Here is a 12664-nt window from a genome sequence, read left to right as displayed (position 1 = left end):
ATGATGTTCTTCATGGTAAGCGACATTCATGTTGGTGTAGCATGTTGGAAATGGCCAAGGAGTAATTCTGGGAGTTGTTTCATATTTGCAGTGTTTGTTTAGGTCCAGACTATGTCTTAGATGACATCATTTTGGTCTGCATAAATTATTGTAGAGTGTGATTATACTTTTGTAATATGTAGCGTGTGTTGAGCTGGCCTTGAAATATATGTTGATGACTTGTATAAATGCATTGTAATTTTCATTGTGTGAGGTATCTACATGGTATTTGTGAGTGAATGTGAATGTTTTCAATTGAATAAATGTGAGAATAGGTGTTTGAGCTTTCGAAAGTGTAAAGAAGTGTGTTGGAGAGCAGATCAGACAGTGAGTTTAATCAGAACTATAATTAGGTATGTGGAGATGCTATTTCATCAGTTCATGATTCTCTGGATGTAATCTGAATGCTTTTGTAAGTTAGTGACACTTCCATAAGAGTTGTAGCCCTCCGAGTTTTTGTTATTTGAGCTCAATATATGTTGCCTTAATTTTTTTTTGCATTGATCCCTTTTTCCTGGATTCTTCCATTACCTCTAAGAGGTCAAAACAAATCACATCCCAACACTTTTGAAAAAAGAGGGCAGTGAACCCATCTAGACCTAGGGCTTTATCTGGGGAAAGGGAAAATACCACTTTGTGGACTTCCTCCATAGTGAGGGGGGCCAGTAGGGCTCTGTTATCCTAGTCAGAGATCAGAGGTGGGATAGATTGCAGTAGAAGCTCAACATTATCCTTCCAAAATGGATCTAAATTAAAAGGTGGGGGGGGATAGAAGATTCTTAAAAAACTTTACTCCTTATTCTTGAATGTCTGCTAAGTTTTTAATCAATACCCCTGAGTCCTCATGCTTGATTAAGAATATAAAATTAGATGATTTTCTTTGTTTTGTGGAAGCATGAAAGAATTTTGTGTTCTTATATCCCTACTTCAGCCGGAGCTCTCTTGATTTTTGTCTCCAATATTCTTCTTCTCTCTTATAGACTTCTTCCCACTCACTTTGAAGACCCTTCTGTGTAGAGTGCATGATTTGATCCAAACCCTTGGAAATTATGTTTTGGTTAACTTCTTTCAGTTGTTGAGAAATGATTTTTTTTGAGTAAAAGCATTCTTAAAGATCTATGTATTCCATTCCTTGGCCTGGACCTTAATAAACTAAAGTTTCTTAAAAAATTGGAACGTCTTTGTTCCACTACATGTAGGGGAAGATACCCACCATTGTCTTAATAAAGCCTGAAAATGTGGATGTCTAAACCACATGCGAACAAACTTCAAGGAGGAGCCAAAAACCGGTATGGGGTTCTATTTTTGCCATTCAAGGACAATTTGGTCTAGGAAGTGATCTGATTCAGAAATAGGGAGAATGTCTGAATAATAACTGACTTGATTAAGGTGCCATTCCAAGGGAATGAAAAACCTGTCGAGTCTCTCTGCAATCTGAAGGAAGCGTGGTCTATTGTTAGTCCAAGTGAAGAGACCAATATTGGGGATCACATCCAATAAGTTGTTTTCTATGGTGAAACTTAGAAAATCCTACATAGATCGTGGGGGTGGGCAGATTCCTCCTTGTTTCTCCTTATGAGACAAGATTGTATTAAAGTCTCCTCCAATGATGAAATTTTGTGCTTTTTCTTGTTGGAGTAACATAGTCAGTTTGTCCCATAGGTCTTTCTTTTCCTGAGTGGGGATGGGGCCATAAACATTGAATACCGTAAAGGTCATGTCATAGCATACTACTTTCAACATTTGCTAGTTATGATCTTGTTCTAATAAGTGAAATTGAATATTTTTACGATTCCATAATGTAAGCAATCCTCCTAAGGCCCCAACACCTTGCATGTGGGCTGATCCAAATTGTGTCCATTTAGCCACTATTTTGTGATACATTTCCTATGATAGCTTCGTTTCTTGGAGTAAAAAAATGTCAGCCTTTGAAGAATCAAGGTGAGATTTGATTCTCCCTCTTTTGTCAGGGGCATTAATTCCCCTAACATTCCAAGAAATCATTTTCATTGTGAAAAGGGAGTGCCTTTTGAACTCCTTGTAATTCTTTTTGATACTTTAAATTTTTTGTCTAGAGTACTCTGCACACCTGCCTCTATTTCTTCTTGAATCTTCACAGAGTTTGGCTTTCTACCTCTCTCTTTTGGGGTTGTAAATCTATCTAATTTCAAACTGGGGCTCTTCTCAATCAATAAGGATTGTGCATAGTCAAAAATAATTATTTTGTCTCACCATCTTGTGAAGGGGTTTCCATTTCTTCCTCCCTAATTTCCAAGGAGAGTTCCCCTTTATCTGAGATGTCAGTGGTTGAACAACAACACCTTGTTTTTCATAAGGGAAACATTAAATTTGTCATACTAACACCTTCCTCCTTTGCAATTTCCTCAATCATAGTGGCGGCTAAAGTGGACAGGATATTGTCTGCTACTTCCTGGATATGACCCTCCTTATTTGAGACAACTATCCCTGAAACTGATAAATTCTGCATTAAATTCAGGATATCAATCGGGGAATCAATGAGAATTAGGTCCCGAACTATATCTTCTTTGTCATCAGATATTTTATCACATAATTGGAGAACCAGTGTGGGCATGGAGGTAGATTTATAGCTATAAAGAATCCAGCTATACATGATAACAAAAATGGGTTAATTGATTAATCCACTGAATGTAGGATGGTTCAAAATTTAAGGCATCCTGAGGTTCAGAGGGATCATTACATGATTCTACAGGATCATAACACAAAACTACCTCATGTCGATGGGCAGTACAGAGAAGAGGGTCTGAGTAGTGATTTTTACACACTAAAAGCTCTGAGCACTCATGACCACTACAGGAATTCGTAAAATGGCCTAATTGTTGCTGATATTTGCAGATGACCTCTGCATTATCCAATACAATGTCTTGATGCCACAAACCCCATTTTGATGAGATGGTTAAGAGCTTTGGTAGGGTCTTATTTGAGGCAAGGAGAAGGTAGACCCTAGCATCTCTCTAGATTGTTTCAAAGGGTATAAGATCGTGAGAGACAAAGATACCTAGTTGATTGGCCATGGTTTCCACAATATCCGGGTCTCTGTATTCCAAAGGTAAACCTGGAAAACAGATCCAATGAGGATAAAATCTACAAAGATTAGCATCTAGTTTAAAATTTGGAATCCAGGATAAGGTAAAAAGACCAGCCCCTTGACAAAACCAACCTTTGTTTTTATGAACTGCATATCTATCTTCTGATGAAGAAAACAGAGCTATAAAAATCTTCGAGTGACTGTCGATGAAGAAAATATCATGAAGACCCAATCAGTGATTGTTTGCCCATGAAAGAAAGGTTTGAAGAGGGATTGAAGAATTAAACTTACCGATGAGAGCCTATTACCAGAGAAAAGAGATCGATTGGGAGATAATGTGGTCAGGAAAGGATATCTTGATAGCGGAGGTGTTCTCAACCGGAGCCTGAGTCAAAATGGGGAAAGAGGAGTCCGTCTCTTTAAACTTCACCAAATTTCTTTTCCACACAAAGTGCATTGGTTTTGACTTGAGGTGATCTCCATGATCTCCTTGTTGGTCTACTCCAGTTTTCCCTTTGACAAGGAAAACCTTGAGAGAGGGCTGATGAGGGATGGATGAAGATGCTTCGCAGATGTCAAAAATCGGTTGTTTCTTTTGGTGTTTCAATCGAAATGGGTTCGGAAGTGGAAGCTTTTTGATAGGATTTTGAAATTTTTTTTCTCGCCCAAATGAATTTTGAATTTTTTTTCCTGCCCAAATGATTTTTGAAAAGGTGGATGGTGACCTAGGTATCCTCTAGGGACCTTACGAACCCCATGGTTGAGAGAAGCTCCTTGGACGTAGGTGTTCGAGTTCAAATGATTCTGCAGGTTACCATTTGTTTTGTGAGGATGGGAATGAAATGAGCAGGCTGGATGAGTAAGAGGACTATTGAAAAAAGTGTTGGGGCTATTTCACTTGTCTTGTATACATGTGAAATGATTCAACCATCAGTTTCCTAAGGGTAAGTCTGAAACCAGTTTGATAAAAGGCTTATCCCTGAAGATTTTGACAAATGGGTTGATGTAAAATTTTGAATATTGGCCGAAATGAGGGATATCCTTTGACTATCCTTGGTGATCCTGATGGGGGACACTGAAACCTTGCCACCATCTATCGTTCCCTATAGCCTTGCTTTGAAGCCTTGCCATGCCCTACCATCCTGCACTATCATCTTGTCGCCATCTTCCATTCCTTGGAACCCTGTCTTGAAACCCAAGAATGTTCGAACCTCCTCCCATGGAACTTGCTAGTATGACTGCTTTTATGTATTATACTTATATCTTGACATTCGTTAATTTAATTATTTCAACTCTTCCATCTACACTCAAAACTATAACCATTCCCAAATTACATGGATTATGCGTGATCCCATTAATCAATTTTAGTCATATATCAACATTGATTTGGAAAATATAAATTATTTTAAGTCTTTTAAGGGTTATATTTAATCTAAACCTAATTATTTGGAAAATAGAAATTATTGTGAAAATAGGAAACTTTTAAAAGAAGACTTAACATTTGATGGTGGATTAATATGCATGATGCAAAACTACTAATATTAACAATAACGGATTCGAGTCTTGTGTAGAGTGTCATAACACTACCTAGTAGGATTAGACAACTCATTCATATGACTAACATGCACCGAGAAACGTGTCGCTGAAGTTTGAGAACTTTTCCCGCTTTGAGTACTTCAACGATTTCACAACTAGGGTGTGGCTTGCATCGATCAGATGAGTTGGAGAGCAAAATGAAAGCTTGCCTAGCATAAACCTAGCCACACGGATGTGTACAAGATGAGGGTTCGGTTTTGTGACGAGCGGATTGAAAATTAGGGCATTGTGCAACTTTTCATTGAACTCATCTGACGCTTTTTGTCATAACCAACAAAGTGTGACCACGATCAATTGGATCCAAGTCTTCCAAAATAGAGAGAGAGGATTTTGTAGAGTATTGTAAAATAACCTCATAGGATCAGACAACTCATTCATATGATTAACTGCCACCGAGAAATGTGTCACCAAAGTTTGACAACTTTTTGCGCTTTGAGAACTTAAGTGGGATGGCCTGTAGGGTGTGGCCCGCATTGATCGGACGAGTTGGAGAGAAAAATGAAAGCATTCCTAGCATAAAACTAGCCACATGAACACATACGAGCTGACGGTTCGGTGCCGCGACAAGTAGATTAAAAGTTAGGGCATTGTGCAACTTTTCATTGAACTTATCTAACGCTTTTTATTGCAACCAAGAAAGTGTCACCACGAGCAATTGGATTCGAGTCTTCTGAAATCAAGAGAGGATTGTATAGAGTATCATAATATGACCTCGTAGGATCATATGGCTCATTCATATGATTAACGGGCATTGAGAAACACATCAGCAAAGTTTGACAACTTTTCGCGCTTTTAGGACTTAAGTGGGATAGCTGGTAGGGTGTGGCCTGCATCGATCAGATGAGTTGGAGAGAAAAATGAAAGCTTTACTAGTGTAAACCCAGCCACTGGGATGCGTACAAGCTGAGGATTCGGTGTCATGATGAGCAGATTGAAAGATGGGGCATTGTGCAACTTTTAATTAAACTCATCTGACGCTATTTGTCGCAACCGAGAAAGTGACGCTATGAGCAATTAGATTTGAGTCTATCTAAACCAAGAAAGGCTTTTTTACATTTCCATAACACAGCCCTGTATGATCAGACGGTGCATTCTTATGATTTACGGGCTCTGAGAAATGTGATGCCAAATATTGACAACTTTGAGCAACTTGAGCACTTAAGCGATTTCGCTGCTAGGGTGTGGCCCGCATCGATCAGATGCTTTGGAAAGAAAAATGAAAGAATTACTTATGTAAAACTAGTAAAATAGATGCATACGAGCTGATAGTTCGGTGCCACAACAAGCAGATTGAAAGATGGGGCATTGTGCAACTTTTCATTGAACTCATCTGAGGCTTTGAGCGCAACCAAGAAAGTATCACCACGAGAAATTGGATCCGAGACTACCTAAACTGAGAGATGATTTTTTAGAGTTCCATAACACAACCCTATAGGATTATATGGCTCATTCTTATGATTCACGGGCACCAATACACATGATGTCGAATATTGACAACTTTGAGCAACTTGAGCACTTAAGCGATTTCGTTGCTAGGGTGTGGCCCGCATCAATCAGACGAATTGGAGAGAAAAAAGAAGACATTCCTAGTGTAAACTCAGCCACCCAGATGCATACAAGCTGACATTTTGGTGCCATGATGAGTGGATTTAAAGATGGGGCATTGTGCAACTTTTCATTAAACTCATCTGATGCTTTTTTTCGCAACCGAGAAAGTGTTTCCTAGAGCAATTGGATCTGATTCTACCTAAACTGAGAGAGGGTTTTTTAGAGTGCCATAACATGACCCTCTGGGAACAGATGAATCATTCTTATGATTCATGGGCACTGAGAAAAGAGATATCGAATATTGACAACTTTGAGCAACTTGAGCACTTAAGCGATTTCGCAGCCAGGGTGTGGGCTACATCGATCAGACAAGTTGGAGAGAAAAACAAAGGCATTCCTAGTGTAAACTTGACCACCCAAATGCATACGAGTGGATTGAAATATGGGGTATTTTGTAACTTTTCATTGAACTCATCTGACACTTTTTGTCGCAATCAAGAAAGTGTCGCCACGAGCAATTAGATCTAAGTCTACCTAAACCAAGAGAGGACTTTTTAGAGTCTCATAACATGACCTTGTAGGATCAGATGACTCATTCTTATGATTCATGACCACCGAGAAACGTGATGTCGAATATTGACAACTTTTAGCAACTTGAGCACTTAAGCAGTTTCACTGCTAGGGTGTGGCCCGCATCGATCAGACAAGTTGGAGAGAAAAATGAAGGCATTCCTAGCATAAACCAAGATGCATATGTGTTGATGGTTCGGTGCCATGATGAGCGGATTGAAATATGGGGCATTGTGTAACTTTTCATTGAATTCATCTGATGCTTTTTGTCGCAACTGAGAAAGTGTCACCATGAGCGATGAACAACATATACCAATGAGGTAAAAAAAAATATCGTTAGCAATAATCCACAAAAAATTAAAATCAAAGAAGAAAAACATTATCTAGGAATAAATGTAAGAAAAGTGTATATACAGGAGGATAGAGATTCCGACCATCTAATGAAACAAAAAACATCATCAAGGGTATGGAGAAAGTAAAAGTGAAATTTTAAAAAGTGCCTCTACATTTTCAGCATGCCCTAGGAATATCTCTTAGGTGATATTGGTATATTCTAGCTATGATGGATATTCAATAGAATCTCTGTTATTGTTAGAATGATGTCATAATTTTTTCCCAAATATTATCTCCTTTCTATTTGTACTTTGACATTGATTATTAATATTTAAAAGGTCTATTGTTACATAAATTAGAATTATTTTATTTATTACATAAACACATATGTTATAATTTTAGTTTTTGAAAAGTAGGAATTCATTATTTTAGTTCTGTTTTATTTTTACTTGTAATATATATTATATATGTTTGTACTTACTTTTTAGAGATTAATGGTATATTTTTATTTTTTTAAAATATAGGTTGGTTATGTTTTGGTTTTTGTGTATACTATCATGACAAGACACTCTATGATTTAATGCCATTTTAGAACACCTCTTAAGTGTAATTGAATACATATAAGTGACAATGAGAAAATATCACAAATGAGTTAAAATATATTCATTGGTAAAAAATAACATTAGATAGAAACATATTTTTATAATTGACAAACAAAAAACAGTACTTAATTTCATTAGAAATGTAAAAATATTTTATATTCCAAAAACAAAAAAATACATTTTTCACTCTTACACTTCAATAATAATTTTTTTAACTTACATACCAATCAATTTATTAATATCTATTATTTAAAATTATTTTAAAAAATCTTAATAATAATAAAATATTTGAAAATTTGAAAATATATGAAATAAAACATAAATATATGCAAATAAGATTGCCATAATATTATGCTTTCATTGAAAAAAAACTAAAACACATTAACAAATACAAATACATAGCAATCTCAGGAGTAAAAAAAGGGGAAAATGCCACAGAAATCTGAAAATAACTTCGAAATACTAAAAAAATCTATCAAAATACGAGGAAATTATATAAATCACCAAAAAAAATGATTTTATTTAATTTTATTGGTTAGAAAACATTTTGCACTGATTTTTGAAGGAAATTTGGTTAAAAGATCAGTTGTGATTTATTATGATTTCTTGATTATTGAATTTATGGCTTTCAATATTAGTGGATAAGAAATATTTTGTTTATCATAGACAATTAAAGATCATTTTAGTTACCAAAATTTTCTGGATATTAAATTTGCAAATATATTATTCAATACTATCAATTATAGACCATCATATCTCAAATTGTTGTGACATGCTAATCTAAACTTTAAGAGGCTTGATCTGTTTCTTTTTTGTCTACATGTGCATAAGAGTTTGATAAGGACATGACATTTGAATGTGATGTAGTAGACTTGGTGGGCTTAGGTGTGCTTGTGAGGAGATCTTTAATGCTATGTACTATGGTAGGAAATGCTATGCATATTGTAATATAACATTTAAATTTTAAATTTTATTGTGTTAAATAGACATTTTTTATTGGAATGAATGTGTGAAGGCATACATGCAAGTAGTTGATGTTGTAAATATGTAAGTGGTTCTTGAGCACAAGTTAATCAACATCACATTGAATATGTGTGTTGATGTGTTAGAGAAAATATAGCTTCATGATTGGATATGCTTGAAGGTGACAATTAAGAATGAGAAGGAAATATCAAGTGTCCATCATGTGTGCATGTAGCATCGTGAATTATAACTGGTCCAATTTACACCTCATGTTTGTGCTTCTACTTCAGCTTGCCCTATCTCCATCCCCTCTCTAATTTACCAACATGAGTACATTTGGTGGTTCTAGCTGCCCATTATTCCATTTGGTCACACATTTTGTTGAACCAAACTATTAAGTGGATCATAAAATAAAATGGCTTCAAAGGATGGGTGTGAATTCACTAGCATTATTTGTTTTTAGATCAACACATTTGTCTTTACTTTTATGCTATCCCTAATTTTCACTTTCAAAGGAATAGGTCATATTGAGTCCTTTCTTTTTTCACTTTCTTCTATTTTCTCTCATTTGGGGAGGAATTTTGTTCTAATGGTTTTTCTCCTTTTCTTCACTTATGAGAGATTGAATTTGCAAACCTAACATGGCCTATTAAAGAAATTCCCATATTTGTGTCATTTGTATTAATTTATCAATGTCCTTAAGTTGCACTTAAAGAGGCTATTGGTATCAACAAGGAACAATATCTAACTAGTTTCTAATTAGGCCCTATTTATGCATGCTCACATTTTAAGTTTACTTAGGGCTCTAGGAGTAATTTTGGAAACATGTGTGATCTTATCCCCTAATTGTCTCATTTCATAAGATTAAGACATCTTCCATCATCCTAGTTAGTCGTATCTCTCAACCTTTCCTATATAAGAAAAGTCACATATGTACTTTTTCTATTGCATAGACGTTTTCATTTAGCATATTTGATCTAATATATTATACATATGTTAGTGGAAAAGTTATGCTCTTTCTTTTCTCTTTTGTAGAAGGATATTTTAGTTTTATAGGTGATCTTGGGAGCTTGAGTCCTTGAATGACTAACAATTATAACACTCATGTTTATTTTTTTCTATATTATACTTATATCTCGACATGCCTTAATTCAATTGATTTAACTCTTCCATCTACATTCAAAATTAACACCATTCTCAAATTACATGCATTATGCTTATCCCATTGATCAATTTTATTCAACATTGAAACCAACATATATATGATCAGCTTCTAGACACACTCATCCTAATTCATTTATTGCAGATGGACCTAATACAAAAGCTATTATGTGACATTCTATTCTTGCATTATACCTCTCCTTTGTGAAGTCATAGATAGGTAATATCCTATAGGGATTTCAAGCCATTATCTTTCTACTCCTTTTGATTAATTTTTATCATACAAGTTTTATCTTTTTTTGAGGGTTGCACCCTCTTTTAGTTTTAGGGTTCTTATAACTTGTACATGTGTACTTCATATGACCTATCTTTGAGGAACACATCTCTTCTTCTTTCCTAAGATGCAGTAAGGGAGACATGCTATTGTAATTACATATTTCATTTTATATTTAAATTTAATGAGTAATGTCAAATGACTTATTACTCCCAAACATTTAAAATATCTATATAAAATAAATTTAAATTCTAAGATTTTTTAAGAAAATGTGATATATTTCATTTTTCTTTATAATTCTTCATAAAATTTAATACTAAGCATTAACATTATACTAATCAATCTACTCATTGAATTTTTTAACTCTTTTTTTCCTATAGCTTTCAAATATATATTTAACAAAAGAGAACCTTTTAAGCCTTTTACTGAAAATAGATTTTATGTCTATTGTGGGATGCATATTCTCAACATGTACACCCAACATTGCTTTTATATGACCTTGAGAGAGAGTGCTAGTTAGATGTCACTCTTGGTTGTAATTTGTTGTAGATCAAGTAGGATAGTGATGGATGTAGGTACTGACAAGTCCATATCAACATGGATTTATAGGTAATGAAATGTATTGATCAAGGGAATTGGCCCACATTGTGTAGCCAAAGGAGTGAATATTTTCACCAATAAATATTTGTTCAAAGGATTCTACCCTAAAATAGCAATTATTTTAACTCATTTTTGGATCCTAGACCTTCTCAACAAATTTTATTGAACTAACAACTTGTATTTCTTAATTATTTTTTCCAAGGACACAACTTTGGCTTGATCAGGAAAAAGCATGGGTTGTGGTACTTGTAGTGCATGCATCACCCTTATATTGTAGGGAGTAGATTTAACAAAAGAAATTTGAGGAAAAGAAACCATGAGTAGGCTTAAAACATGATTTTTATTATGTCATAGGGGCAGGCTCTAAAGATATAATAAGTTGTTTTTTCAATCTCTTCTTGGTGTTCCATCTTTTATAATTACTCAAACTTTTATCTTTCTTTGGTCCCACAATCTCTAAATTGAGGTAGTTTTTGTATAAATTTTTTTCTACTATAACAACAAAAAGTTAATTCAGTATCGCCAAAAAAATTTCTTCAAATAACTTTACAATTATATTCAATACGCAAAATTATTATATAGACAATAATTTTATTCATTTTAACTAAAACAAAAACTAATAATATATTAACATTTATTTTTTAAGAATTGATCAACAAGTTCAAATTTCGTGACGCTTATTTTGTATGGAACGGTGGAAATGCACTCCAAGATCCTAATGTAATTATATTGAGTTCCATTTTACGCGTTCTCTTAATTATAGTGCATGTAAAAGAGCTTTCAATCTTTAGAAAAAGAAAAAAGAAAAAAATCAAATCTTATTTCATATTAATAGTGATATAGGCTCATTTATAGTTTGGTGGAGCAGTTAAGAGTTAACACTACGACTGTTAAAAATAGAATGGACGCAACCCTTTATATGACATCTATATATAATTGCTAACACCCAACAAAAAAGAATACGTAACTGCACGAGAATTTATTGAGAACTCAAAGTCTGTAAATATTTTTCAGAAATGGAATAAAAAGTTGGTAAGGAAGAGATTTTTGGATGTAAAAGTTCTCATGAAGATAGATCGGATAATGAAGGAAGATATGGATATGGAGAACCTAGCGAAGATATCAATGGACATGAAGACGAAAGAAAGCTTGAAAATGGATCTGACGAAGATATGAATGTGCATGAAGATAGATCAGATGATGAAGTAAGATATGGATATATAGAACCTCCTGAAGATATGAATGGACATGAAGAAGAAAGAAATCTTGAAGATGGAATTGATGAAAATATGAAAGTGCATGCAGAAGAAAGATATTATGAAGATGGATCTGATGAAAGTAGATATGGACATGGAGGACCCGAGGAAGTTATGAACAACCATGAAGAAGAACATCATGAAGATGGATCTTATCAAAGAAGATGCAAATTATAGGTTAAGGGTTTATGTATGAAGCAGAGCTATAAACTGGTACTAGATTTGGCATAGTAGATGTTATTTTGAACTAGTACAAGACATTGGATTTATATAATCCATTTTGTAAGTCAGTGAGACTTCCCATTTTGTAATTGAGCTGTGAGCTCTAGGGACTTATTAATAAACAAGAATTTTGCTGTTAATATATTCTTAAGCTTACAATGATTTTACAATAATAAACAAAATATATTAACAACAAAATTCTTGTCAGCTTCTGTGCCGGTATGCTTCCTTTCACTGCCGGTGCCGGTGGTCTGTGTGTCGGTGTAGAATCTAACTTTGCTGGTGCCAATGGATTGCCTTGCCGGTGTCATAGGATTGTAAGGTTTCCATCAATGACAAAACCTTCAATCACCTACAATGTCTCATTGGAGTGTGTATTTCCAACAATCTCCTCCTTTGGCATTGATGGCAACACTCATGAGAAAAATCCAGA

At 34.6% G+C, this 12664-nt stretch overlaps 1 pseudogene; it reads left to right on the top strand.

Moving 5' to 3' along the window:
• The window catches only part of LOC131067252 (uncharacterized), a 36293-nt pseudogene extending 24107 nt beyond the window's left edge, over window positions 1-12186 (top strand).
• The last annotated feature ends 478 nt before the right edge of the window (window positions 12187-12664 follow it).

This window comes from Cryptomeria japonica, chromosome 7 (assembly GCF_030272615.1).
Source record: "Cryptomeria japonica chromosome 7, Sugi_1.0, whole genome shotgun sequence".
Taxonomy (NCBI): domain Eukaryota; kingdom Viridiplantae; phylum Streptophyta; class Pinopsida; order Cupressales; family Cupressaceae; genus Cryptomeria; species Cryptomeria japonica.
The sequence above is the reverse complement of the archived record's forward strand: the minus strand, read 5'-3'. Positions and strand labels throughout refer to the sequence as shown.